At 45.9% G+C, this 27,960-nt stretch overlaps 1 protein-coding gene across 2 annotated transcripts in view; it reads left to right on the top strand.

Moving 5' to 3' along the window:
• The first annotated feature begins 9,426 nt into the window (after nucleotides 1–9,426).
• Nucleotides 9,427–27,960, top strand: part of BID (BH3 interacting domain death agonist) — a 50,783-nt gene continuing 32,249 nt past the window's right edge. The window contains exon 1 of one of the 2 annotated variants that reach the window (XM_046010982.1): nucleotides 9,427–9,520. The gene's annotated coding sequence lies outside the window, so the exon portion shown is untranslated. Of the gene's footprint in view, nucleotides 9,521–14,274; nucleotides 14,422–27,960 lie in introns of those variants that run through there. The other variant, XM_046010981.1, reaches the window with a different exon arrangement.

Genomic DNA, 27,960 nt, shown 5'->3' with positions numbered 1-27,960 from the left:
CCTCTGAAGGGACAGACGCCAAGTAATAATGGCAATGGCAGCCATTTACTGAGACCTTCCGATTGTGCCAGACACCATGCCTGAGACTTTTTCATATTTCATATATTTAAAATGCAACTTTGAAATATGTGCTATCATTTTCTTTGATGCTTAGGAAATAGGAAATCAAGAAATTTGTTCTAGGGCCTCAGCTTTCTTGGCGTAGCTGCTGGCCTCCTTGTTTGCAAATCCAGGAATGCCAATGACTTCACGCCAGATTTCTGTGTTTTCTGAGACCTTGCCTTGCTCATTCTGACTTAATGCCTAATACATAGCTCTTCCCCTTCCTTGCCATTTGACAAGCAAAAATGAGAGCATAAACACGGTACTAGTCACTGTATTTAGAGGCATTATTATCCCCATTTTGTTGATGAGCCTCAGAGCAATTAGGTATCATGCTAGGGCCCCAGAGCTAGTAAAGAACAGTAAAGCAAACTGCAAAGGCTGAGCTCTTAACCACTATGCAAAAGACTCGCCAGCCTCCCTCTGACTCTCCTTGGGCAGTCTGCCCAGATCCCTCCAGTCCACATGCCACCTCTACCCTCTAAATGCCCCAACACCTCTGGTCTGGGCTACATGCTGACTCTTCAATGCATCCACGTGTCTTGCAGTGTTCACTGCTGTCCCCTGTATCTCTGCTGTCCCCAGCCCAGCAAAGCTGATTACTAAGCTAAGCTATGGTCCTTTCCAACCTCTCAACTTTGCCTCTTCTCACTTTCCTCTCTCCAGCACTCTCCCCATCTAAACCTATCCTCTAGGATGGCTCAGAAACTCTTTCATATGTTTACAAAGGATAAAAACACACGGGCGCCTGGCTGGCTCCCTGGGTATAGAGTGTGCGACTCTTGATCTTAGGGTCATGAGTTCGAGCCCCCATTGGGTGTAGACGTTGCTTAAAAATAAAATATTTGGGGCACCTGGGTGGCTCAGTTGGTTGAGAAGCTAACTCTTGGTTTTAGGTCAGGTCATGAATCTCAGGCTTGTGAGATTGAGCCCCGAGTTGGCCCCACACTCAGTGGAGAATCTACTTAAGTATTCTCCCTCTTCCTCTCCCTCTGCCCCTCCCCTGCACTAGCTTGCTGACTCATTCACCCTTTCTCTCTTTCAAAGAATAAATAAATCTTTAAAAAATAACAAAAAAATAAGGGGCACCTGGGTGGCTCAGTGGGTTAAGCCTCTGCCTTTAGCTCAGGTCATGATCTCAGGGTCCTGGGATCAAGCCCCGCATCAGGCTCCCTGCTCAAGCCTCTTTCTCTCTCCCTCTCTGCCTACTTGTGATCTCTGTCTGTCAAATAAATAAATAAAATCTTTTAAAAATAAATAAATAGGGGCGCCTGGGTGGCTCAGTGGGTTAAAGCCTCTGCCTTCAGCTCAGGTCATGATCCCAGGGTCCTGGGATCGAGCCCCACATCGGGTTCTCTGCTCAGCGGGGAGCCTGCTTCCTCCTCTTTCTGTCTGCCTGCCTCTCTGCCTACTTGTGATCTGTCTGTTAAATAAATAAATCTTTAAAAAAATAAAAAAATAAAAAGTAAATAAATAAATAAAACCTTTAAAACAAAAAAGAGGGCACTTGGATGGCTCAGTCTGTTAAGTGTCAGTCTGTTAAGTGTCTGCCTTCAGCTCAGGTCATGATCTCAGGGTCCTGGGGTCAAGTCCTGAATCTGGCTCCCGCTCAGCTGGGAGTCTGCTTCTCCCTCTCCCTCAGCCCCTCCCCCTGCTTGTGTGCTCTTTCTCTCTCACCGGCTCACACTCTCTCAAATAAATAAAATCTTCTTAAAAAAAAAAAAAAAAAAAAGAATTGGGGCACCTGGGTGGCTCAGTGGGTTAAGCCTCTGCCTTCAGCCCAGGTCATGGTCTCCGGGTCCTGGGATCGAGCCCCGTATCGGGCTCTCTACTCAGCAGGGAGCCTTCTTCCCCCTCTCTCTCTGCCTGCCTCTCTGACTACTTGTGATCTCTCTATGTCAAACAAATAAATAAAATCTTTTAAAAAAAGAAATAAGTAAAAACAGGGCGCCTGGGGGGCTCAGTCTGTTGGGTGTCTGCCTTCAGCTTGGCTCATGGTCCCAAGGTCCTGGGATTGAGCCCCGAGTAAGGCTGCCTGCTCCATGAGGAGTCTGCTTCTCCCTCTCCCTCTGCCTGCTGCTCCCCCTGTTTATTCTCTCTGTCAAATAAATAGATAAAATCTTAAAAAAAAAAAAAGAATAAAAACATACGAATAGTGAAAACAACCTTGAGGAAGAAGCATAGGGGGATTGCCTTCACTATAGTATGACCTAATGCAAAGCCATAATAGTAAAAACCATGGAGTGTGGCTAGAAGGACCAACAGACTGATGGCATCCCAAAAGGAGCACTCAAAGGGACCATGGAAACTTGGGTTGTGATTAAGGAGGCCCCATAAATCAATAGGAAACATGAATTGTTTTTTTGCGAAGGGTGTTTGGAAAGAAAATTGACTTAGAATATAGAGAAAATGAAAACAGTCTCCTGTGTAACACTACATATAAATATAAATTGGGATGAATCAAAGACATAAAACTGCAAATTTATAAGCTAGAAAAAAATTTAGGAGGAATCTTTGACCTATAGAGAAAGGATTTCTTTTTTTCCCACAGTTTTATTGAGATATAACTGTGACGCCACAAAATAACCTTGTGGCGGTTTCACACTTGAAATATGTGAATATATTCACATATGCATATATTGGGCAATGATCACTACCCTAAATTTAGTTAACATCCATCACCTCACATAGTTACAACTTTTTTTTTTTAAAGATTTTATTTATTTATTTGACAGACAGAGATCACAAGTAGGCAGAGAGGCAGGCAGAGAGAGAGGAAGGGAAGCAGGCTCCCTGCTGAGCAGAGAGCCCGGATGCGGATGCGGGGCTCCATCCCAGGACCCTGGGATCATGACCCGAGCCGAAGGCAGAGAGGCTTTAACCCACTGAGCCACCCAGGCACCCCCATAGTTACAACTTTTTAAAAAGATTTTATTTATTTATTTGAAAGACAGAGCAAGCATGAGAGGGGGAGGGTCAGAGGTAGATTCAGACTCCCCACTGAGCAGGGAGCCCAATGCTGGACTCAGTCCCAGGACTCCAGGGTCATGACCTGAGCCGAAGGCAGACGCTTCAGTGACTGAGCCACCCGGGCACCCAGTTACAATTTTTTTGTTATGATGAGGACTAGATTTATTCCCTTAGCAACTTCCAAATATACAATACAATGTTGTTAACTAAAGTCCTCATGCTGTACCCGACTTATTTATCTTGTAACTAGAAGTTGTACCTTTTGACATTCTTCGCCCACGTGACCCAACACTGACCCCCTGTTTCTGTGAGTTCAGCTTTGGAGTTTTTTGAGATTCCACTTGTGAGATCATATGGTATTTCTCTTTCTCTGTCTGACTTATCTCACTTAGCATAATATCCTCCAGGTCCATCCACGTTGTTGGAAACAGTAACTTTTTTTTGTTTTGTTTTTTATTTACAGCATAACAGTGTTCATTGTTTTGGCATCACACCCAGTGCTCTATGCAGTACGTGCCCTCCCTATTACCCACCACCTGGTTGGAAACAGTAACATTTTCTTCTTTTTTATGGCTAATAGTTGTGTGTGTATGTGTGTGTGTGTGTGTGTTTGTGTGTGTGACATTTTCTTTATCCATTCATCTGTCGATGGACGCTTCAGAGTTTTCATGTCCTGGCTATCGCATATGATGCTGCAGTGAACCCCGGGGTGCAGATATCTGTGATAGTGATTTCATTTCCTTCAAAAAAAATACCCAGAATTGGGATTGCTGGATCATATGATAGCTCTATTTTTAATTTTTTCAAGGAACCTCCATACTGTTCCATATTCCCACCAACAGTGCTCGAGGGTTCCCTTCTTCCATGTTCTCAACAACATTTATCCCTTGTTTTTCTTATGATAGCCATTGTAACAGGTGGGAGGTGATATTTCACCGTAGTTTTTATTTGCATTTCCCTGATGATCGGCAATGTCGAGCACCTTTTAGTCTATCTCTTGGCCATTTGCATAACTTCTTTGGAAAAATGGCTAATAACTTCCCCTGCCTGTTTTTAAATTGTATTCTTTGGGACGCCTGGGTGGCTCAGTCAGTTAAGCGGCTGCCTTCGGCTCAGGTCTGATCCCAGTGTCCTAGGATCCAGTCCCACATTGGGCTCCTTGCTGGGCAGGGAACATGCTTCTCCCTCTGCCTCTGCCTGCCCCTCTGCCTGCCTGTGCGCGCTCGCTCTCTCTCCTCTCTCTCTCTCTGACAAATAAATAAAAATAAAATCCTTTAAAAAAATGTATTCTTTATAGGTTTGTTTTTGTTTATTTGTTTGTTTTGCTATTGAGTTTTATGGATTCTTTATATATTTGGATATTAACCCAAAATCATATGATTTGCAAATATTTTCTCTCATTCTGTAGGTTGCCTTTTCATTTTGTTGATGACTTCCTTTGCTGCGCAGAAGCTTTTCAGTTTGATGTAGTCCCACTTGCATATTTTTTGCTTTTGTTGCCTTTGTTTTTGTTGTCAGACACAAAAAGTCATTGCCAGGATCAATGTGCAGTTTATTCTCTATGTTTTCTCCCAATAATTTTATGGTTTCAAGTCTTACCTTCAAGTCTTTAATCCATTTTGAGTTGATTTTTGTGCATGGGGTAAGAGAGGGGTCCATTTTAATTCTCTTGTACGTAGAAATCCAGTTTTCCCTATATTTTTTATTCCCTACACTTTTTTTTTAAAGATTTTATTTATTTATTTATTGAGACAGAGAGAGAGAGAACATGAGCGGGCAGGGGGGTGGCAGAGGGAGAAGCAGACTCCCCACTGAGCAGGGATCCTGATGTGGGACTCGAAGCCAGGACCCTGAGATCACTACCTGAACTAAAGGCAGACGCTCAACTGACTGAACCACCCAGGCGCTCTTATTCCCCACACTTTTTAATTATCTTTTCCACATTGAGTATTCTTAGCTCCTTTGTTGAAAATTAATTGATCATGTATGTGTGTATTTATTTTTGGGCTCAGTATTCTGTTCCAGTGATGTATGTATCTGTATTTATACAAATACCACACTGTTTTGATTACTGTAGCTTCGTAATATACTTTGAAATCATTACACATGATGCCTCCAGCTTTGGTCTTCTTTCTCAAGATTGCTTTGGCTAATCTGTCTTTTGTAGTTCCATACAGATTTTAGGATTTTTTTTTTCTATTTCTATGAAAAATGCCATTGGAATTTTGATAGAGATTGCATTGAATTTGTAGATTGCTTTTGGGTAGTATGGCCATTTTTACAATACTAATTTTTCTAATCCATGACCATAGACTATCTTTCCATTTATTTGTGCCTTCTTCAATGTTCTGTAGTTTCCAATGTATCAATCTTCTACCTCCTTGGTTAAATTTATTCCTAGGTATTTTATCCCATGTTTTTACATTCTCAAAATGTAAAAGACAAAACTACAAATTTATAAAATAGAAAAAATATAGGAGACTGTCTTTGTGACCTGTGGAGAAAAGGATTTCTTAAATTATACTTCAAGAGCACAGATTATAAGGGAACAAATGGATGAATTTGCGAAGTGTGGTTAATGCAGGATACTATAGACAAAGCTAACAGGCCAAGAACAAATTGGAAGAAGATATTTATAATGTCAAAGACCAATAAAGGTCTGGGGGCCCCTGGGTTGCTCAGTCAGTTGGGCATCTGTCTTTGATCCCAGAGTCCTGGGATCAAGCCCCACGTCGGGCTCTCTGCTCTGCAGGGAGCCTTCTCCCTCTATCTCTGCCTGCTGCTCCCCCGCTTGTGCTCTCTCTGTCTCAAATAAATAAAATCTTTTAAAAAATTGTTTTTTAAAAATTGTTTAAAAAACAATTTTTTAAAAGGTTTTATTTATTTATTTAACAGGGAGAGAGAGAGAGAGAGAGCACAAGCAGGGAGAGATGTCTGACCCGAAGGCAGATGTCCAACCAACTGAGCCACACAGGTGTCCCTCAAATAAATAAAATCTTTTTAAAAAAATAAAAATAATAAAACCAATAAAGGTCTAGAATATCTGAGGAACTCCTGCAAACTAATAAGAAGAGGACAGGAACTACAATGGCTACATGGGCTAAGGGGCTAACCAGGTAAATGACCAAGGAGTGTGGCAGAGACAGTGGTGTCTGATCCCATGCCCCCATCACCTCTCCTCTTTCTGGGACCACAACTATGCTTACTGGCTTCGGCCTCTGTAGCTCTGTTGAGATCATGACAGGCACTCCCACAGGGGATGTGAGTGGGAAGGCCGTGTGACCTCCGCTCTGAGTCTACTAGCAGTGAGCTCTGCACACTGGGCTTCTGCATCTACACAGTAAAGCACAGACCTCGCTAGAAAGCTGCTTGGCTCCCAGAATCACCTCTGAGGAGAGTCTCCAAGGAGAGCCACCTGACCCCTGTCAGACTGAGCATGAAATACACCTTTGCAATCTTAAGCTCTTAAGGTCTCCTGCACACTGTGGCTGTCATGGAGAAGTCCTCACCCTAGAACTCGCTGCTACTCAGCTGTGGGGACAGCTGTTAGCTCACAATCTCCAGCTGCATGGCCTTCAGATGCTGCCACGGAGGCCAGGAGCTTCCTAAGCGGGAGTGAGTTTGGTGGGACAGGGGGTTCTATCCATTTCTCCTCTAACAGGCATCCTTTGCTCTGGATGGTAGCTACTGGCATGGCCGCAACTCTCTCCGATCTGTTTCATGATCCGTTTTGTTCTCCTTCCTCTCCTGTTTCCTTCTACACAGCTCAGACCTGCCTCTGCTCAATCCTGCTTCTTCCTCTTATCCTCACAGACATGATCTCCCCAGAAAACCTTCTTGCTGCCCCATTTCAGTGTCTGCTCAGTAGAGGAGGCAGATTGATAATTCTATCCCGAGCAAGGATGCTCAAACTCATCATTTCTCATGGAAATGCAAAAACAAGGTAACAATGAGGTATTATTTTATATCTATTAGATTGGCAAAGTTAGCAACCTAGATCATGCTAAGTGTTGGTGAGGATGGAGGGAAACCGCAGCAATGGGCCCTCCTGGTGGGAATGTAGAGAAGAGCAAACACTGGGGAGAATGACCGCTAGTACTTGGTCAATTTACCCCTACACCTACCCTATGAGCAGTAACTCTGTTCCCGGGTAGCTGTCTCAGGGGACCATATGGGAGGATGTTCACTGGAGTGTTATTCGTTACGACAGCAAGTTGGGAGCAATCTGGAGTTTTTATACATGGGGGAGCAGATGGGCAAAATGTGAGGGACACTCCCAGGAGTACTCCGTGGCGCTTGGAAGTAATACACATAGCAACACAGAGAATCCTGCAAATACAGTGCTGAGTGAGGAACAAAATAAAATGAAAACTACTGTAAATGGTACAGAATAATAGTATACTCTCTTTTATGAGACTTTATACAAATAGATGATAATATAATACATTTATAATAAAAGCTGCCTCTGAAAGGCAGGTGAAAGAGATGGGAAAGGCAAAAAAAGAGAGAAGAAATAAATGAGGAACAACACAGGAGAGGGGACTGATGATGACCATGGGCTAAGAATGAGGCAGCATGATTCATCCAAGGCAGTGCATTAGAGTTTTTTTTTAAAAAGAAGCATAAAAAATATCCTTTATAAATAAATGTTTTTTTAAAATTTAAATTCAATGTCATTAACACGTACTGTGTTATTAGTTTCAGAGGTAGAATGTACTGACTCATCAGTTGCATATGACATCCAGTGCTCCTTCCATCACATGCCGTCCTTCATGCCCAACCACCCAGTTACCCCGTCCGCCACTCCCCTCCCCTCCAGCAGCCCTCCATTTGTTTTCTAGAGTTAAGAGTCTCTTATGGTTTATCTCCCTCTCTGTCTTATTTTATTTTTCCTTCCTTTCCCCTATGCTCTTCTGTTTTCTTTCTTAAATTCCACACGTGAGTGAGAGCATATGGTATTTGTCTTTCAAGCTTACATAGTTGGTATTTCATCATCTGGAGATCTGCTTTGTTTGTTTGTTTGTTTAAATAATCTCTACACCCAAGGAGGGAACTTGGGGCTTGAACTCATGACCCCAAGATCAAGAGTCACTTGCTACAGAGACAGTCAGGCCCCACTGGAGATCAGAATTTTAGCATTAATCAGAGCTGGGGGAGGGGGCGCGCCCGGGCTGGGGGAGGGGAAGCCAACAGGACTTTCCAAGTAGTGCCATAGGGAGAATAGTTTGTCTTCCTTTCCATTTCCACATGAGATGGAGCAGATGTTATTTGGTTCATCTTCCCCAAAGCAATTTTCAGCCCCGAGTTGGCTTCACACAACAATACCTCAGGCATCAGGATGTCAGATAACCAGTAACCTCTATTTTCCAAACTCAGCTTTGAACATGAAAGAGTGTGAAGGGGGCTCTAAAAGAAGCTGTCACTGAGGCCTTCCCTCTCAGTGTTGTGGCTGCACACAGGCTCCTGCAGGTGTCTGAAGCTGGAGAGGTCCAGGCCTCAATTTTCCTGTGAGTCTGGACCTAGATGTGTGACTTGGGCCAGGGCCAGAGCCTGGGTAGGTCAGGTCATAGCAGGAGTTCAGGGCCCAGCAGTGCTCTGCCCTAGGTGGCTGTTACCTCAGTCTGTCAGAAACAGCCTGTGAGGAGGGTATAAAGGCAACCGGGCCTGAGAAGGAGGGAAAGAGTTGGATTTTTCTAAAAAAGGGTAAGCTTTGCCCTTGACCTTGGAGCAGGATAATGATGTAGTTTTGAATGTAGGGGTAAGGAAAAAGGGAGGTTTTCAAAAGAACTTTCACGCTAAAGAGGATATGGAGGATAGAAGATACCAGAGGCCTTGTTTTTCTCTCTAGTGAGGCATTACATTAAGATGGTTGGCGGCTTCCTGGAGGAACTTTATACTCTGCCTGCCTCAAGTATTTGTCAGCGGGCTGCAGGTTATAAGGACATTTAATTTTATCTACATTTAATTCTGGAAGTTAGGTTATTGATAAGAATGCTTTTTCCTTGTAAATAACGAAGACATTTATAAACTGAGGGAGACTCCGTCCTGCAGGACTGTGATCTCTATTAGTTAACCATTTGTTTGCCCTTCCCTTCGCTTTAGGCCAGCCAGAGGTGCCTGAGGAATCACACCTGTCCCACCTGCCAGTGGGGGTGGGGGAGGGTTGTGGGGTGTCAGCTTGGGCTTTGTCCTCAGCTTACCTTCTGCTCCCTCATCAGTAAGACAGGTGTAAGAACTCCCCAGGACCAGAAGAGGAAGATCACCTGGTAAGGAGCAAAGGCAGTGAAAGGGAAAGAAACCCAGATCCTTCTGATTGGGTACAAGTGACTCATAGCTGGAAGTGGGTGTGTGAGTTTGCTGGGGCTGCCATAACAAGGTTCTGCAGACCTGGGGACTTAACAGAAACCAGCTTTCTCCCGATTCTGGAGGCCGGAAGTCTAAGATCAAGGTATTGGCTGGGTTTGTTCTTCTGAGCCCTCTCTCCTCGGTTTGTAGATGGCTGCCGTCTCTCTGTGTCTCCATATGGTCCCCCCTCTGTGGGTGTCCCTGTCTAATTTCTTTCCATAAGGGTATCAGTTATACTGGATTAAGGCCTATACCACTGGCCTCGTTTAACCCTAACTACCATTTTAAAGAGCCTGTCTCCAAAAGCACTCACACTGTGAGGGACTAGGAGGTTAGAGCTTCAACATGAGAATTTGAGGACACAATTCAGCCCATAACAATGGGTTTCAGAAATAACCATTTTCAAACAGCATTCCTTCAAGATGTCTTTGAAAATGTCATCTTCTTCCTGTGCAATACAGGGAACTTAGGAAGGGGGTTGGGGGTTCATAGGAGGAGGGGCCCAGCAGCAGGAAGCAACAGTGAGAAACCTCAGGGAAAACGAAACTGAAGTCAGACTGCTTAGCTTCCTACACCCTTTCAGTCAGAACCTCACTGGGTGTTGTGTGTGGTTTGTTTGTTTGTTTTAAGTTTTATTTATTTATTCCAGAGTGAGGGAGAGAGCACAAGCAGGGGGATGGGCAAAGAGAGGGGGAAGGAAAGGCAAAAACAGGGAGAGCATCATTCTCTCTTATTTATTTGTGAATTTACAGTTTCATATTTTAACTAAGGTATCATTTTTTGATATGGTAAAATTCATCTGTTAGTGTGGAATTCTATGAATTTTTTTTAAAGATTTTATTTGTTTATTTGACACAGAGAGAGAGATCACAAGTAGGCAGAGAGGCAGGCAGAGAGACAGGAGGAAGCAGGCTCCCAGCTGAGCAGAGAGTCCCATGCGGGGTTCGATCCCAGGACCCCAAGATCACAACCCGAGCTGAAGGCAGAGGCTTAACCCACTGAGCCACCCAGGCGCCCCTGGAATTCTATGAATTTTGACAAAAGTATACAGTCATGTAACAACGACCACAATGAGGACATAGAAATATTCCATCATTCCTGTCTTCCCTTAGAGTCCCTCCCCTTCCAGTGTCTGGCAGCCACTGCTATGTTTTCTGACCCTATAGACTTGTCTTTGTGGGAAGCATCATATTCTCTTAATTACCAAACAATGCTGACAGACTTTATTTTTTTAAAAAAGACTTTATTTATTTGACAGAGAGAGACACAGCGAGAGAGGGAACACAAGCAGGGGGAGTGGGAGAGGGTGAAGCAGGCTTCCTGCCGGGCAGGGGGTGCTCGATCCCAGGAACTTGGGATCATAACCAGAGCCGAAGGCAGACATCGAATGACTGAGCCACCTGGGTGCCCCAATGCTGACAGATTTTAAAGCCCAAAGCATAACAGAAGCAGCAAATTAGAACTGGGGGATTGGAATAGAGAGAAGCTAGCCTGATTGCAGAAGCTAAAAAGGAGACACAAAGAATTTGGGGGCCGATTGGCATAGATTCCCCCTGCAGGACAAAGTCAGTGACCCCCACAGTGTTTAGGGTAAGACCCCCAACTCCTCACCCAGCCTGCCCCCAAGTCTCCCTGCTGTCACCCTGTCCCTGCTGTGCACCAGCTACGTGGGGCTCCTTCCCACGGTGGCACGCCTGCTGTAGATGCTTCCCGTGTGCACAGTGCTGTGCCTCCTCCTGTCACATCTGCACCCCTTTTTTTGACACTCAGGCATCAGAGGACCTAGCTCATGAGCCACCCATCGCTCACCTGCCCTCGCCCTGTGTAGTCCTCTGCACAACACCTAACACCACCTGAGGTTTTTCTTGTCGACATAGTTATCCCATTATTGAGGACCCATAAGTGCCAAGCACTGTTTTAGGGACCAAGACAAGAGCATGAATAAAACAAGTCCCTGTCCTCCTTGTGGAGATTATTTCCCAGTGAGGGGAGACAGTCCAACACAAATGAAGAATTATAGAATATTTCAGGTCGTGATAGGCGTTGTGGAGGAAAGGAAGCCAGATCCAGGGAAAACACAGAGGCCATTGAGGCTGAGGCAGAATAATAAGGGGGCAGTGGTAGGATTTGAGCTTAAAGAGGGTGCAGGTCATACAGGACTTTGTAGGCTGTTGAAAAGGCTTTGGGAAACCACTGGGGACTTTAAAGAGCAGAGTGACACCATGTGACCTTTTATAAGAGGAGGATGAATATAGGGAGGCCCTATTAGGAGGCTATTGTAGTGACAGGGGGAGAGGGCGGCATGGACCAGAGGGCTGGTGGTGCAGGGGTGAGCCACAGGGGTTCGTGGAGCTGTGGGATGTTCACAGGCTGCTGGTGGAAGTGCAACATGGTACAGCCACTTCAAAAAACTGGCTGTTGGTAGTAAAGTTGAACAGTCCTCACCCTGTGACCCAGCAGTGCTGCCCCTGAGTATTATACTCAAGAGAAGTGAAAAATATGTACACAAAAAGATATGAAGAAGAATGTTCATAGCAGCACTGCTATGACCACCATATTTGGGGATGCATGGATCAGTGAGGAGTTGAGCATCTTCTGGAGAGGGAACACAGGAGTGCTGCCCAGAGTCAGATGGGGGTCTCACAGCATATGCTTGGGAAGGTGACTGGGGGCCTGGAAAAAATGAAATCATGTTTAGAGTCTGTTGAGGGAGACAGAGAAGTGTATCATTCATTATTCAAAGTTTAGCTTTTAGAAGTGCTGAGCAATTAAGAGAGTTGAGTAGTGTTGAGATGGGAAGGATTACTAGTTATTTGCATCAGTTAGAAGTTAAACAACTCTAGGAGTTGTTTGAGCACCTCAAGAAGACATTTGAGCCTGGGAACTGCTCCTTGGGGAGCATGATCTAGCCTGGTTGGTTCACATACAGTACCAGGAACACATTTACAGCCCTAGAAATGTATTGGTGCCAGAAGTGACTTATAGCTTGGGTTGGCCTGCCTCTGCTGCCTTAATGAAGAGTGTCTGTCCTGGGCGCCTGGATGGCTCAGTGGGTTAATCCTCTGCCTTCGGCTCAGGTCATGATCTCAGGGTCATGGGATCGAGTTTCGCATTGGGCTCTCTGCTTGGCAGGGAGCCTGCTTCCTCCGCTCTCTCTCTCTTTCTCTCTCTCTCTCTGCCTGCTTGTGGTCTCTCTCTGTCAAATAAATAAAAATTAAAAAAAAGAGTGTCTGTCCTGGGCGCAGCACACAGCCTCTGCCCCTTCTGACCCCAGCAGGCACTGTATCTGCCTCATGTCATTTGTACTCTGATCTCAGGCATCCTGTGCCCTCTTCAAAGAGGTCTTCATTGGAGGAAATATGTTTATTGGAGTGAACCCATTCTTGCTCAAAATTTCTAGATTGTCTACTTTGACACCTCCTCAGAGCCTGGTTAAGCCTCACACAAGACCTAGAAATTTCATTTACAGTTAGGTGCAAGTTAAGGTTGGACATTCTTTTTTTTTTTTTTTAATATTTTATTTATTTATTTGACAGAGAGAGATTTCAAGTAGTCAGAGAGGCAGGCAGAGAGAGAGGGGGAAGCAGGCTCCCCGCTGAGCAGAGAGCCCGCTGTGGGCCTCGATCCCAGGACCCTGAGATCATGACCTGAGCCGAAGGCAGAGGCTTAACCCACTGAGCCACCCAGGCGCCCAAGGTTGGACATTCTTGAAATGGGAATTGGTAGGCTTCATCCTTCCTTTGTAGAATTGTGAAATTGACCTATCTTGCTTTGGCTGCCAGAAACCTCCCAGAAAACCCCTTTGCAAAATATTATTTGCTGTTTACACTCTATCACTTGGAGATGCAGCTCTGATAAAGAAATAAACTTGAAATACAGATACTGTTGCTTAAATTTAACAAACCATTCCATGATGTGATTTTCATTATAATCGTTTTTAGTCATTGTAAAATTAATGCCACCTTCCTTCTAGAAAAATTGGAAAATACAAAAAAGTGAAAAGTAAAAAAACAAACAAAAAAACCCCCCAAACCACTGTGATTTTTATTATTTTAGTGTAACTTTGTGATGATTTTTGGTTGTATTTCCTTCTAATCTTTTCCTTCTTTAAAATTCAGTTTCTAGGGACGCGTGGGTGGCTCAATCGGTTAAGCACCTGCCTTCAGTTCAGGTTGTTATCCCAGGGTCCTGGGTTTGAGCTCCATATGGGGCTCCCTGCTCAGTTGAGAACCTGCTTCTCCCTCTCCCCCTCCCCCTCCCGGTGCTTTTTCTTTCTCTCTCACATGATTTTTCTCTCTCTCAAATAATTAAATCTTAAAAAATAAAATTCAGTTTATACTACTCTGTTCAGGTGTAGCAACTTCCATGGTCCTATTTGTTTTCTCTTGATTTCCGTAAAGTTGTTTTCCTGATTGTTTCTCTTTTGTTGGAGTCACGTGTTTCTCCTCTGACTGTGCAGTTGCGGGGCTCTCTGGGCACAGGCACTGGGGAATGGCTTCGGGAGATTATTCCTGGGAATCACCACCCCCAGGCTGTTCCAAGAACAGCTCGTGAGGATTCTGAAAGCCCTTCCAAGCAAGGAACATTTGCAACAATTCCCTGCGTCGCCGGAATAGGCGACCAACCTCCCCAGATGGCCACCTTGATAGGGACCACGGTTTGTGGGTGGAAGTCCGCTGTATCCTCGGCTGCTCCGGCAGGTGGGGGTGGGGGTGTCGCGGCGGCTAGGCTGCTCCTGGGGGCGGGGCCTGGGGCCCACCCCCAAGAGCAGCCTGCTCTGCTGAGCGGGGAGTTTCCCGGTAGGCGCCGGCGAGGGACGGGCCGGGGGCGGGGCCGGCCGCGGCGGGCGGGAAATAAAGGAAGTGCGAGCGCGGCGGCTGCGTACTCCGCGCGCTTCGGGGACTTTGCCTCCAGTCCGCCTAGCCCGGCTCACGGCCCCCGGCCCTCGGCCCCCAGCTCCCCTCGCTGCGGGTCTCTCGGCTTGCTTCCACGGCCGCTGGGTCGGTGAGTAGCCCCCCGCTGCCCGCGCGGCCGTCTCCGCTGAGCTGCAAGTTCAGAAGCCCCTGTCTGCCCGTCGCGGGGCTGGCTCAGCTCTCGCTGCCGGCCCCACCGTCCCAAACACAGCCCCGGACCGCCTGTGCCTGTGGGGCCGGACGGCGGGCGGGGAGGCGCTGCTGCCAGGTGCCACCCGGCCCGGAGCGCCCCGTGGGCCCCCGTGGCCGGCAGCCCGCGACCCCACTCTAGGAGCCTGCCGGCCCTCGGCGCCCGACGTCGAGGCAGCCTTTCACCCTGCCCCCCCCATCCGCCTGGTCCCCTCCTTCGGTCCGCGCGGCCCACAAAACGCCGGAAGGGCTCCCCACCTCGGAGGAAGGACACATGGGGACCCCGGGAAGCGGGAGCGGGCCGGCGCGCGACTCCCGGATTCTCTCCAGTGGCTGGAGCGGCCCACCCCTTGGGTAGGCTAGAGAAGGCTTTATTGTCCCCTCTCTGAGCGAGTCTTCGGGTTTGGCCAGCGGCTTGTGGGGCCTCGGCCGGGGTGTGGTGGAGGGGCTGGTGGGTGAGGACTTAAGACATCCCCCCACCCCGGGTGGGTGGGCGGTTCGCAGTGCGATTTGCGGCTGCCAGGTCCAACCTCCGAGATGAGAAACCCGACGGGAACGATCAGGTTCAGGTCACACATCTGTTTGTTCATCACCAGATCTGGAACCTAAATCCAGACGCAGACCTTGGGCTCTGGTCTCGGGCCCTTTCTCCTGTTTTACCCCTGCCTCAGTGTGGCCAAAGAGCCTGTCTTAGAATTGTTAGAAATTACATGCATGTACTGGCTGGTGGTAGAAGTTAGTTTGTTGAATGACTTTGTAACCCCAGGGGACCCTGGGAGAGCCCTAAAGCCCTCAGCTACCAAGTGCCTGGTCTGGCAGGGGTTTTTCTGGGGTCGAGGAGGGACAGTGGTGGTGACAGTGAGGATGAGCTCGAGGAACACAAGTAAGGCCTTTTGGGATTGGATTGGTCTGGAAAGGGTTGAGGAGCAAGATGTGAAACCCAGCACAGAGTGCACCCAACTTTTCAGGCAACTACCTAATTCCACTGCCAAGCCTGCCTGCCTTTCCTGCAAATCTTATCTGGCTGCCCAAGCCTCACTTGATGGCATCTCAGCTGGTCTCTTTCTATAGAAGGGGGGGGGGGGAGCTGCTGAAGGATGTGGTTTGTCCACATTCCATCTCCACCCATCTGGGGCGAGTGGCAGGCTCTGAGTTGGGGAAGGCTGTCCTGGGCCTTAGTCTATGCCATCTTTTTTTTTTTTTTTTTAAGATTTTATTTATTTATTTGACAGAGAGCACATGACTGCATGTGTGCAAGCACAACCAGGGGGAGCGACAGAGGGAGAAGGAGAAGCAGGCTCCCCACTGAGCAGGGAGCCTAATGTGGGACTCGATGATGCGGGGCTCAATCCCATGACCTGAACCGAAGGCAGACGCTCAAAGGACTGAGCCATCCAGGCACCCCTGGTCTGTGCCATCTTGACCCAGACCTTGAACCAGGGCCCTGAGAGGCCACTGGAAGTCATCAGTGACTGTTTCTGGTTTTGGAGCTAGAAGGAAAGTGGGAAGGGGACTTCTGGTTTTAAAAGTTTAGGTGGGCAGAGCTCTAGGAAGGCCTTGTTGGGAAGGGGGTAGGTGTCTAGCCTTTTACTGCTGCAGGGCATATGTGTGTGTTCTGTCCTTCCTGCCCAGCGAGAGAAGAGGTGCAAGGTCGGCACCCTCAGGAGGCCTGGTGGAGGACTTCACAGGTGGGGTTTAAAGGCTGCCTTCTCATGGACTTCCTTGAGTACTGAGGTGCCCAGTGCCCATGCTATGCTGGGCATGGGGGTGGTGTGGTTCATGAGGGACAAGGTGCTGTCTCATGAGAATGGAGACATAAACTGGCTACTGTCATACATTAGGATGCAGGCTTTGGTTATTTGTTGCAAAGAGCTTTGGGAACATGGGGTGGGTTGCTGTTAGCTTCGTCTGAAGAGGTTGGGCCATCTGAAGGGGACTCTGAAGAATAAATAGGATCTTGCCAGTTGGATAAGGTGGGAAAGTGCACTCAGGGCAGTGCAGGAATGCTGGGGTAGGGGTGCCTAGGTGGGAAGGAGCATTGCATACCCTCCTCTGAGGCCTTGCCCAGGGAAGCTCATAGCCTTAGCCAACCTGGGGAGACTCATTGGAGGAACTGCGGGTTTTACTCATTGACAAATGAGAACGGCCTGTCAGGAGTGCTGAGGCCATATGGTGGAGCAAGTCGTTGGATGGTGGAGCTTTCCAGGGCAGGAGTGTTGGCTTGCAGAAGGTCAGTGAATGACATTTGGGCTGTTCTCTTCTTCTCTAGTGTAAGGGACTGTGATAGGATGTTGCCATCATGATTAAGGACTGTGTGTTCCTTGGTGGGTAGTACCCAGCATGCTGGCTCTGGATTCTCAGCTCCTGAGAAGACTCACTCTAGAGCTGTGGCTATTGGAAGTCCTTTTGTGCTTGTACCTCTGGTGACCATTTGTCAGTCTGGGGTTTTGGAGGGCAGTGCTGCTCTGGATGCCCCCTGAGGCTAGCTACCCACCCTACGGAGACTCCTATGCATAGGATCCCATTAGCAGTACCTTGGCTGCCACACCTGGCTGGCCACCCCCAGGTGATACATGTCCTTGCCCAAAGCCACTGAGGGGTCTGAAAAAGACAGCTAATTGAGGATGGCGATAACATATAGATAGAGCTCACTGTGGGCCCGATACACACATGAATAACTTCACGTGTATTAGTTAGCTCATTTGGACATCACAGTAATCAGAAGCAAGGTTATCATCCGTACTCTTCAGTTGGGGAAACTGAGGCATGAAGCGATTAAGTAACTTACCTAGGGTCACAGCCGAGGGAGTCAGACCCCAGAGTCCCAGCTCCAAGTGTTACATTGCACTGACTGGATTTCCAGGCTACTCACTGGCCCATTTTCCAAATTCAGCCCACCCACCTCTGCACCTCTACACCGGTTAGACGTGAAGGGGCAAGGAGCAGAGAGAATGGCTGTGGCCTTTCTGTGGACTCCCTTCCCCTGCAGGCAGCTAGTGATGTGTGTGGGACAGGATGAAGCTTCAGGGAGCAGGGCCGTGGACCCGCTGGGTGGGATTTAGCCCCACAGGTTCCCCAGCCTCTCATCCCTGTGGCCGAGTCCTTTCCTCTCCTTCCCTCGCTCTTCTCTTCCTGCCTGCAGGAAAAGAGAGTTTCAGATGAAAGGCTGACTCCATGATCTGGATGAACCATAAAGCAACCATCGAATGAAAATTGTGGTTGGCCTTTTGTGTCCAGAATCCTAGAAGCCACCAAATTAGAAAATGAGGAAGTGGTTTGTTTTAAACTAACCTCTCCCCTCGGTAATCCTATCTGTTGGGTGTTGGAGACAGGTGCCAGACGATGGAGTTTTTGAGCCCCTCTGAGGCATAGACCAGGTTTAAAAGGGGGCTGGTTACGTTCAGACACCCAGAATGGTGGGACTGAAACTGCCCTGTGGGGCCTGGTAGACTGTCTGCCCTTGTGGAAGGATGTGGGGCTGCCACCATGTGAGGAGAGGCATGCCTCCTGGGTCCAGGGTGTCGGGATCACCATGGAGATCCTGGCAAAGCTTCGTGCCTGGGCTTCTGCCTGGTCTGAACGGGCTCCCAAGTCCGCGCTTAATAAGCTCCTGCCAAGCTGCTGGCTGTGAAGACCATAGGGGCGGGTCAGCAGTTGCCTTATATGCTCCTGTGCTTAACAAAGTGCCTTTCTTCAGAGTTAGGAAAGTGAGTACTGTGTTCTGGTCTCGGGTGGGCCAGTCTTTGGAATATGAATGTAGCCTAGTGTGGTGGGTGGGGGAGTCTGAGCTTTTATCTGAGGTCAGCAATGGTGATGCTGTTTTTCTGTCAGTGGGCATCTGTGTGTCTGTAGTTGGTTTCCTTTGCATAACTATCTCAATTCTCACCAGAATTCTGTGAAATGCTGCAGTTGTGAAACATCAGTGATCGGGTGTTTCTCACGTATATGCTCATATTTAGACAAATGTTCGGGTGGTCATGGCCCTGGGTCCAGGACTGGGCCGTGTCCCAGGAGCTCGGGCTTGGATCGCCACACCCTCATGCACAGTTCCCCCCACACACACACACCCACTCCCCCACCAAGCTAGAGTGAAGGGTAAGAATGTCACAAGGCTGGGAGTGCCCTTTTTACAAATAGGGAAAGTGAAGTCACAGGGCAGGTTGAGAGCCAGCTGTGACCAGGGTCACACACAGAGGTCACCACAGAGGATTCCTCTGTGGTCTGGGAATGCATGAGCCTCTTAAATGCTGCTGGGCCCCAGGGACTTAGGGAGTTTGGGACTTTTCGGGTTTTTCATCTGTCTTTCCAGGGAGAGCCAGCTGAAGTCTGGGGGACTAGCGTTCAATTAGGGCTTGGGAGATATGACAGGAGTAAGGGAGCAGAGGAGGAGGTAGTAGATGGGGGGTGGGGGAGGGCGCCTGAGTCAGGAAGGCCTGTGCGACATGGTGTGGGGATCCTACTTGGGTGGGAGTAAGTGCTGGAGAGTGACATGGAGCTCAGTAACTCTGGTCCTGTGAGCAGTAAACCAGGCCTGAGGTCTCAGGCATATGTGTGCCTCAGTTTGGGAGAAGGCCAGCTGGGTAAATGAGTCACAGCACCAGCAGCCCCTCTCAGCACTAGGAGGGTGTTATTTATAATGGGTCACCATCTGGGAAGTTCGATCCGGATGGGAAGGGCTGGGAGGGTCTTCTGCACCAGCAGGCAGCTCCTTGGAGATAGAAAGGAGGAAGCCACCTCTGGGGAATCCTGAGCTGTGAGTGCTGACTTCTGGTGAGGGTGGGCACTGTGTTTGGGACTGTCCCTTCACCACCTTCTGGGCCCAGCCACCTCTGTATGTGTGGTAGTAGGGGTGGGGAGGGAGCAGAGAACCAAGGTGAGGCTCAGCACCCCCCAGGGACCCTGGAATCAAGGCAGGCCCTGCTATCATAGAGGAGGTAAAGGACCCTTGACTGGAACCTCTTCTAAACTTTCCAGCAGGTATGTCTCCCGCCCCTGTCCTGGAGAGAGGGTAGGGTTAGGGTTGTGAGGCCATTGGATTGGTGGGCTGGCAGGCTCCCGGGTCTGGGTGACAGCAAGCCTTGAGGAGAATGCCTCTGTAGCCCATCATACTTTCGTTATCCCCCAAATTCCCCACCGTTAGACCAGCTGGCCCCCAGGTGTCCATCATTTCTCAAAAAGCCCAGTTTCTCCCTGGGTATCTCCTAGGAACCTTGGTAACGTCCGACCTCCCAGACTCTTTCCTGGCTGCCTGGGAAGCTGAGTCCAGGGCCATTGCTGGTCATGACATCTCATTGGGGTAGTGCTTATCGATGTGTAAAATGATCGTACTGACTGTTTTCACGCCCCGCACCATTCCAAATACAGGATATCATCCCTTTGCCTAGATGAGGAAACAGAACCTGCTAGAACTTGGGAGGTGGGAAGGTTGTTGTGAGTCCCCACTGCACATACTTGCTGGCCCATAGTCCCTTCCTGCTCTGTTCAGTTGCCCTGCTTGCCAGCTCTGGCTGGGAAGGGCTGCGTGAATCTGGGGTCTGACGTGGCCTTGGTAAAATCCCTTTTCTTCCCCATGACTAAGCTCTCAGAAGAAGGCAGTTAGGAGTGTAGAGGGGACAGGTGTATGACAAAGGCTGAGCTAGACATTTTAGAGTAGCCTCTGGGATGCCTGTCTTGCCCCACACAGTGTGCACAGATCTTTCTGAAGCCTGGGCCTAGGCAGGGGAGGGCAAGCAGGAGACTGTAGGATAGAGGCAGGATGGTGGACTTTTGCAGACCTGGCTAGAGCAATGGACCTTTGTGAGGGGATGGCCTCAGGTACCTGGGAAAGAGGCTGCTGCCTTTTTAGAACATCCTTCCTCAGGCTGCCTTTTTTTTTTTAACCACTTTATTGAGGTATTTCACATACCATCATAGTCACCCATTTAAAGTAGTTTTTATTATATTCACAGAGTTGTTTTAACCCTCCCCACAATCTAATTTTATTTTTAAAAATATTTTATTTATTTATTTCACAGACAGAGATCACAAGTCAGACAGAGATCACAAGTAGGCATAGAAGCAGGCAGAGAGAGGGGGGGAAGCAGGCTCCCCGCCGAGCAGAGAGCCCGATGCGGGGCTCGATCCCAGGATCCCGGGATCATGACCTGAGCCGAAGGCAGAGGCCTTAACCCACTGAGCCATCCAGGCGCTCCCACAATCTAATTTTAGAACATTTCAACAGCCCCAAAAGAAACTCCCTACACATTATTAATCCCGCCCAAATCCCACTGTCTCCGAAGCTCTTGGCACCTAATTCACTCCCTGGCTGTATGGATCTGTGCATTCTGAGAGGTTCCCATAAATGGGATCATACAGAATGTGGCCTTTTGTGCTTGTCTCTTTAACTTTGCATGTTTTCACAGTCCATGCATGTTGTAACATGAATCAGACCTTCACTCCTTTTCACAGTCAGATAATATTCCACTGTCTTACAGGTACTATGTTTTGTTTATGGAGTCATTGATCTTTTGGGTTATTTCTACTTTCTAACAGTTATGGATAATGCTGCTATGAACATTTATGTACAAGTTTGTCTGTGGGCATATGTTTTTATTTTTCTTAGGTATATGCCTAGGAGTGGAATTGCTTGGTAACTGTGTTTTAATTGTTTGAGGAGCTGCCAAGTTTTCTGAGAGAAGCTGCCTCATTTTACATTCCCACCAGCAACGCATGAGGCTTCCAGTTTCTCCACATTCTTGTTACCACTTGCTTTTATCCCTCTTTTAGTCTAGCCATTCTAGTGGGTTCACTGTGTTTTTGTTTTTTTTTTAAGATTTTTATTCATTTATTTGACAGACAGAGACCACAAGTAGGCAGAAGGCAGGCAGAGAGAGGCAGGCAGAGAGAGGAGGAGCAGAGAGCCTGATGCGGGGCCCCATCCCAGGACCCCAGGATCATGACCTGAGCCAAAGGCAGAGGCCTTAACCCACTGGGCCACCCAGGCGCCCCTCATTGTAGTTTTGATTAGTATTTTTATAATGGCTAATCATGTTGAGCATTTTTTCATGAGCTCATTGGCCATTTGTGTATCTTCTCTGGATCCTATTCAAATCTTTTGCCTAGGGGGTATAGCTCAGTGGTAGAGCGTTTGACTGCAAATCTTTTTTTCTTTTTTAATATTTTATTTATTTATTCGACAGACAGAGGTCACAAGTAGGCAGAGAGGCAGGCAGAGAGAGAGGGAGAAACAGGCTCCCCACTGAGCAGAGAGCCCAACACGGGGCTCGATCCCAGGACCCTGAGATCATGACCTGAGCCGAAGGCAGAGACCCAAACCACTGAGCCACCCAGGCGCCCTCTTTTGCCTAATTTTTAATCAGGTTGTCTTTTCATTGTTATAAGAATTCTTTATTGTCAGTCCTTGTCAGATTAATGATTTGCAAATATTTTCCCCCACTTCATGGGTCATCTTTCTTGATGTTATCTTTTTAAGCACAAGAGTTAATTTTCTTTTCCTTTTTTTTTAAGATTTTATTTTTAAGTAGTCTCTACACCTAACGTGGGACTTGGACTTACAACTCTGAGGTCAAGAGTTGCATGCTTTCCCGACTGAGCCAACCAGTTCCTGAGAGTTAATTTTCAAGAAGTCCTGTTTATCTGTTTTTTTTTTTTTTCTCATATTACTTATTTTTTTGGTGTCATGTCTTAGAATTCATTGCCTGACTCAAGGTCATGAAGTTTTATTCCTGTATTCTAAGAATTTTGTAGTTTTAGCTCATGCATTGGTTCCATGATCTATTTTGAGTTAGTTTTTGTATATGACGTGAGGGTAGGGGCTTGTGGATACTCAGTTGGCCTAGCACCGTTTGTTGAAAAGACAACTTTTTACCCTGGACTTGCCCCCTTTGTCAACTGTCAATTAACCATAGGTCCAAACTGTCATTGCTGTTCCACTAATCTTATCCTTTGCAATACCACACTGTCTTGATTACTGTAGCTCAGTAAGTTTTGAAGTTGTAAAGTGTGAAATTGGGAAATAACAGTTTGAAATTATTCTTCTTCAAGATTGCCTGTTTTGGGCCCCTTGCATTTCCATATGTATTATAGGAGCCATCTGTGACTTTCTGCAAAAAAATCCAGCTGGGAGTCAGAGAGGAATTGCATTGAATCTATAGGTGAATTTTGGGGGGGGGGGGGGGGGGGCGTAATTTGCCATTTTAACCTTAGTAATTCTCCCAATCTGTAAGCATTGTGTGGCTTTTCATTTATTTAGCTCTTTCTTTCCACAGTATTTATAGTTTTCAGCATACAGATCTTATGCTACTTTTTTAAACTATTCCTAAGTGTTCTCTTTTTCCTGATGCTGTTATAAAGGTAATTGTTTTCTTAATTTCATTTTTGGATTCTTGATTGCTAATCTATAGAAGTACAATTGATCTTGCAATACTTATGTCCTGCAGCCTTGCTGAACTCTCTTGTTAGTTCCAGTAGTGGGGTTTTTTTTGTGTGTGTGTTTGTTTTTTTTTTTAAAGATTTTATTTATGTATTTGTCAGAGAGAGAGAGAGTACACACAAGCAGGCAGAGTGGCAGGCAGAGGGAGCGAGAGAAGCAGGCTCCCTGCCGAGCAAGGAGCCGGATGTGGGACTCGATCCCAGGACCCTGGGATCATGACCTGAGCCAAAGGCAGCAGCTTAACCAACTGAACCACCCAGACGTCCCCCAGTAGTTTTTGTTTTGTTTTGTTATTTAATGATTGTTGGCTCAGTGTGTTTTAAAGCTTTTCATTGATTCTGGTGTGTCAGGGTTGAAAACCATTGGGTTAGATCAGTAGTCCCCATGCCTTTGGGTTGGAGAGGTTGGGAAACAGAATCAGAGCACTTGAATTTCTAAGGAATTTTCCTCTGTGCTTGGGAAGAATGAGGGGCTGGAACTTAGATTCAACCTAAGCATAGAGGCAGAGGAACCAGTCTCCTCCACTCTAGCTTCCTCCATTCCTGGTAAACCCATTTGGGCCGGGTGAGAGTGAAAGTGTGCCTTTTACAGAAATGTGTCCTTGGTAAGAGTGGCAACACCCTCCCTGCTGTGAGTTGTCAGAAAGAGCCAGTGTGAAAACTGGTGAGAGTCAAAACCCAAAGGAAGAAGTCAGTGGCTTAGGGAAGCCAGTGAGGCCCTGTTGGGAACTGTGGAAAGGAGGAAGTCTGGATAGCTCTAGCCACCCAGGGTTGTCAGGACTGTCTTTCTGGCTCTGCCTTGATCCTATCCACCCCAGCAAACTGAACTTCACCCCGCTTGAGGGAAGGACGTTTTCCTTACAGCTCTAGACTTGGTTTTATATTCATAAAAGTGGATGTGAGAACTGGCAGACACCTTAGAAATCCACATTGTCTAGAAACTGGTTGTATCCTCTTACTAGTCCCTTCATTAATTAGAAAGCTAGGGGCACCTGGGTGGCTGAGGTCATGATCCCAGGGTCCTGGGATTGAACATTGCGTCTGGCTCCCTGCTCAGTGGGAAGCCTGCTTCTCCCTCTCCCTGGCTTGTGTTTACTTTCTCACTGTCTCCCTCTGTCAAATAAATAAATAAAATCTTTAAAAAAAAATTAGAAAGCTAAATGAAATCTTGGATATGTGTCCATGCTACCATTTTATATTTGTACGAAAGTCATGGTTTCACTTCTTTTTCTTTTAATTACATATTAGTGGTTTGGGAGGTCATCCACTGAAAAGCATGCCCAATGGATTCACATGGTCTTTTCTTAGCTACCAGAGACACTAGCTAAGAAGAACTTGTTTCTTGACTTTGCCAACTGTGTGTGTGTGTCTCTCTCTTCCTCTCTCTCTCTCCTGACTTTATGTTTTGTTTTGATTTTTGGTTTGCCCATGCAGATCATTTATTCCCATCACTGACAGGTGGCATCAGTGATCAAAAATTTGGCTTTGTGGTCTCACCATGTGCTGATCTTTACGGACAGATGGATTCTCTGTTGAATGAGGGATGGCAGAGAGGCTGGGTTGTTGGACCTTACTGTGTCCTTAGTCTCTCACGTTCAGTTTGTTGCAGAATTTTGTGTCCACCAGGAAGAACAACTCTGACATCTGAGGCAGTATGCCTTTGTGTTTCTATGTTTACTCTCAATCTGGAGCTGATGTAGAATTGATGCCACAAGTTCTCTATGTCTGTAGTTCAGAAAGGCCTTTGCCTCTCATTGTATAATTGTGAAACAAATTTCTTTAATTATTGGGGAGTTAGGCTGTAAAGTGTCTTAAGTTGTATCAACTTGTGGACGTAAATGTCTACATAAATCAAGTATTTCTTTTTTTTTTTTTTTTTTTTAAGATTTTATTTATTTATTTGACAGAGAGAGATCACAAGTAAGCAGAGAGGCAGGCAGAGAGAGAGGAGGAAGCAGGCTCCCCGCGGAGCAGAGAGCCCGATGTGGGGCTCGATCCCAGGACCCTGAGACCATGACCCGAGCCGAAGGCAGCGGCTTAATCCACTGAGCCACCCAGGCGCCCCTAAATCAAGTATTTCTAAAATTTCCAGAAAATAAGGAAATTGCACTCTTTTTTAAAAAGGTTTTTTATTTTTTTAGGTAATCTCTACCCCCAGTCTCTTACCCTACAATCCCAAGATCAATAGTCTTGTGCCCCACTGACTGAGCCAGTCAGGTGCCCCAAGGAAATTGCACTCCAAGTGACTGAAATGCACTAGACTTAAGAAAAATTCTTACAGAAACAAATTTTTTTAAGAATGCAGATTTATATTAAGATAAGTCTTTGACAAATGAGAATCAAGTAATAATTTGGTGTAAAAAAGCTGTCTTTTCTCTGATTTATTAGTATTATGTATAATACTGATTGTATTTAGTAACAACATACAGTAAATCAATATAATAAATACAGTAAATTTTATTCTACCTTCCCCCCGTGCCCAAACGTCTACAGGTAGACCATTACTCTTACGTAATATTTAAGGTTATAAAAGATGTAAATTTGTTTTCAACTAAATTCAGTTAAATTCTGACAGTGTTTTTATTTTAACAGTACAGTATTCAAAGATAAAACTTAACCTAAAACCTGGGATAATATTAAATTGGCTTAGTTAATGGGTAGTAATTGTATACATAGAATACTGAAACATTGATTATTAGGTATAATTTTAAGTTTTTTTTTTTTTAATATACTGAAAAGCCTTACTTTGGCTAGTATTGAATGTGTGAGAAAGTATAAAAGTTGTGTGTGTGTGGCTGTAGAAAGTTGTGTTGTGTTTTGTGTTCAGGAGTTGTCTGCTAAAATGTTCTAAAATGTTTTATATGACAGCTTTCAACCCCCTAGTTCTCTGGGAAGTATTAAGTAAAAGTTATACTTAATATGAATGGCCGATGAACACTTTGTGTATATGCTTTTAATTTTTAAGCAAAGGTTTTTTTCCCCCCCTCAAAGCAGCATTTCTCAGACTTTTTGGCCTCTTTTACATATGAAAATTATTGAGGACCCCCAAAAGCTTTTGATTAAGTGGGTTTTCTCTATTATATTTTCTATGTTTGAAATTAAAACTGAAAAAATTTTAAAGTATTTAGTAATTCGTTTGAAAATTTATCAAGTCTGGGGCAACTGGGTGGCTCAGTCATTAAGTCTTCTGCCCAGGTCATGGTCCCAGGGTCCTGGGTTCGAGCCCCACATCAGGCTCCCTGCTTATCAGGAAGCCAGCTTCTCCTTCTTGTGTTCCCCGCTTGTGTTCCCTTTCTCGCTTTGTCTCTGTCAAATAAATAAAGTAAATAAAAATAAATAAAATAAATAAAAATAAATAAAGCCTAAAAAAAGAAAATGTCAGTGCTTATTGCTTGTTAACATGAACTTTAAAAAATACTGTAGTTTAAAAAATTTTTTTAAATTAAAAATACTATAGTTTATAAAACACCACTTTTCATGAGAACAACATTGTTTCATGTTTTTGCAAATCCGTTAAATGACTGAGTTTGCAAAGAATCTATGAATTATGTCATAGCTTTGGCAAAGTTTGCTTATTTTGATCGTTTTGCTTTCTTGGTTTACTCATTGATGCCTTTACTGCCAAAATGAAAGATGTATTACACAGAAAGTAAGGAATAAACTTGATAGCACAGATTCTGTAAAACAATAATTTTTGATACTTTCTGGTAACTTTATTATATTATTGATTGCTTGAAGGGAAAAAACCCCACAAAGAACAAAGGCTTATGAAAGAACTAAGATTTTGTTAGTTTCACTAATAGACAACCAGCTCTGGTTTCTCAAGTGTCTCCTGATCCTACTTTAAGTGTCTACTGATCCTAGTTTAAATACCAGGTGGCATCTGACAACCGTTTTGGTGTTGCCTTCCAGAAATTGGACCCTAAATGTAGACAAAAACATTTTTTTCCGAATATCTGTTATTCTCAGCAGTCACTGAGATTTCTCAGAATGCCCCTGGAAAGCCACAAAGGTCATTCACCTTCTAAAAAGAAATACTATAAATTTATTTATTTATTTATTTATTTGACAGAGAGAGAGATCACAAGTAGGCAGAGAGGCAGGCAGAGAGAGAGGAGGAAGCAGGCTCCCTGCGGAGCAGAGAGCCCAATGCGGGGCTCGATCCCAGGACCCTGAGATCATGACCTGAGCCGAAGGCAGCAGCTCAATCCACTGAGCCACCCAGGCGCCCCAAGAAATACTATAAAATTAATTAGATTTGTTTGAAGCGTCACTCCTGTGAGGACTGCGTGAGAAAAGTAGCCGTCAGATCAGAGGAGGGGCTCGCTTGGGCTTTCCTTGGATATGTTTGTGTAGATAAAATGTTATGAATGCAAATATTTTAGAAAACATTTGCTTTATGGGAAATGCCTTTCTGCCTAAAATATGTTTTTATTCTTAGGAGAAAGTGATGAAATTTGGGGTATGGCACATATCTATTTTATAACAAAAGAGAATCTGTCGCTCCTCCATTCTTCTGTTACCACTCGGAGAAATGCTACCTGTAGATAATCTGGGGTTTCTGTATGTGTTGTGTATGTGTGTGTATCTCCAACAAAGGACAGAATCAGCCTTGTGGAAAAGGATTATACCAAGTACCTTAAAATAGTAATACTTTAAAAAACAGGCTTTTGAGCTAGCACGGCTTCAACAACTTCCAGGTGACACCAGTGCGTGGAGTCAGGATTTTTGGGCCACTTTTTCCTCTGGATACTGACTGACAGCTCCATGGAAGTGGCCTACTGGCCTCAGATGCTGCTGAGCATGATGTCTGTGGGACATAGCAAACCCATGCGGGAAACGGTGCTATGGGGATTTGCTTGGAATACTGCTGAGGTTTCATTTCCATTTTCTAGGTACATGAGGAAACTCCTTAAGCTGTCCATACCAGTCTGCAATCCGTAACAACTTAGTAGACTCTGCTTTAGGAAACTGAAATGAAACATTTAAAAATGTTACCTAGTTCTCTGCT

The sequence above is a fragment of the Meles meles genome, chromosome 7 (genome assembly GCF_922984935.1).
Source record: "Meles meles chromosome 7, mMelMel3.1 paternal haplotype, whole genome shotgun sequence".
Lineage (NCBI taxonomy): Eukaryota > Metazoa > Chordata > Mammalia > Carnivora > Mustelidae > Meles > Meles meles.
The sequence above is the reverse complement of the archived record's forward strand: the minus strand, read 5'-3'. Positions and strand labels throughout refer to the sequence as shown.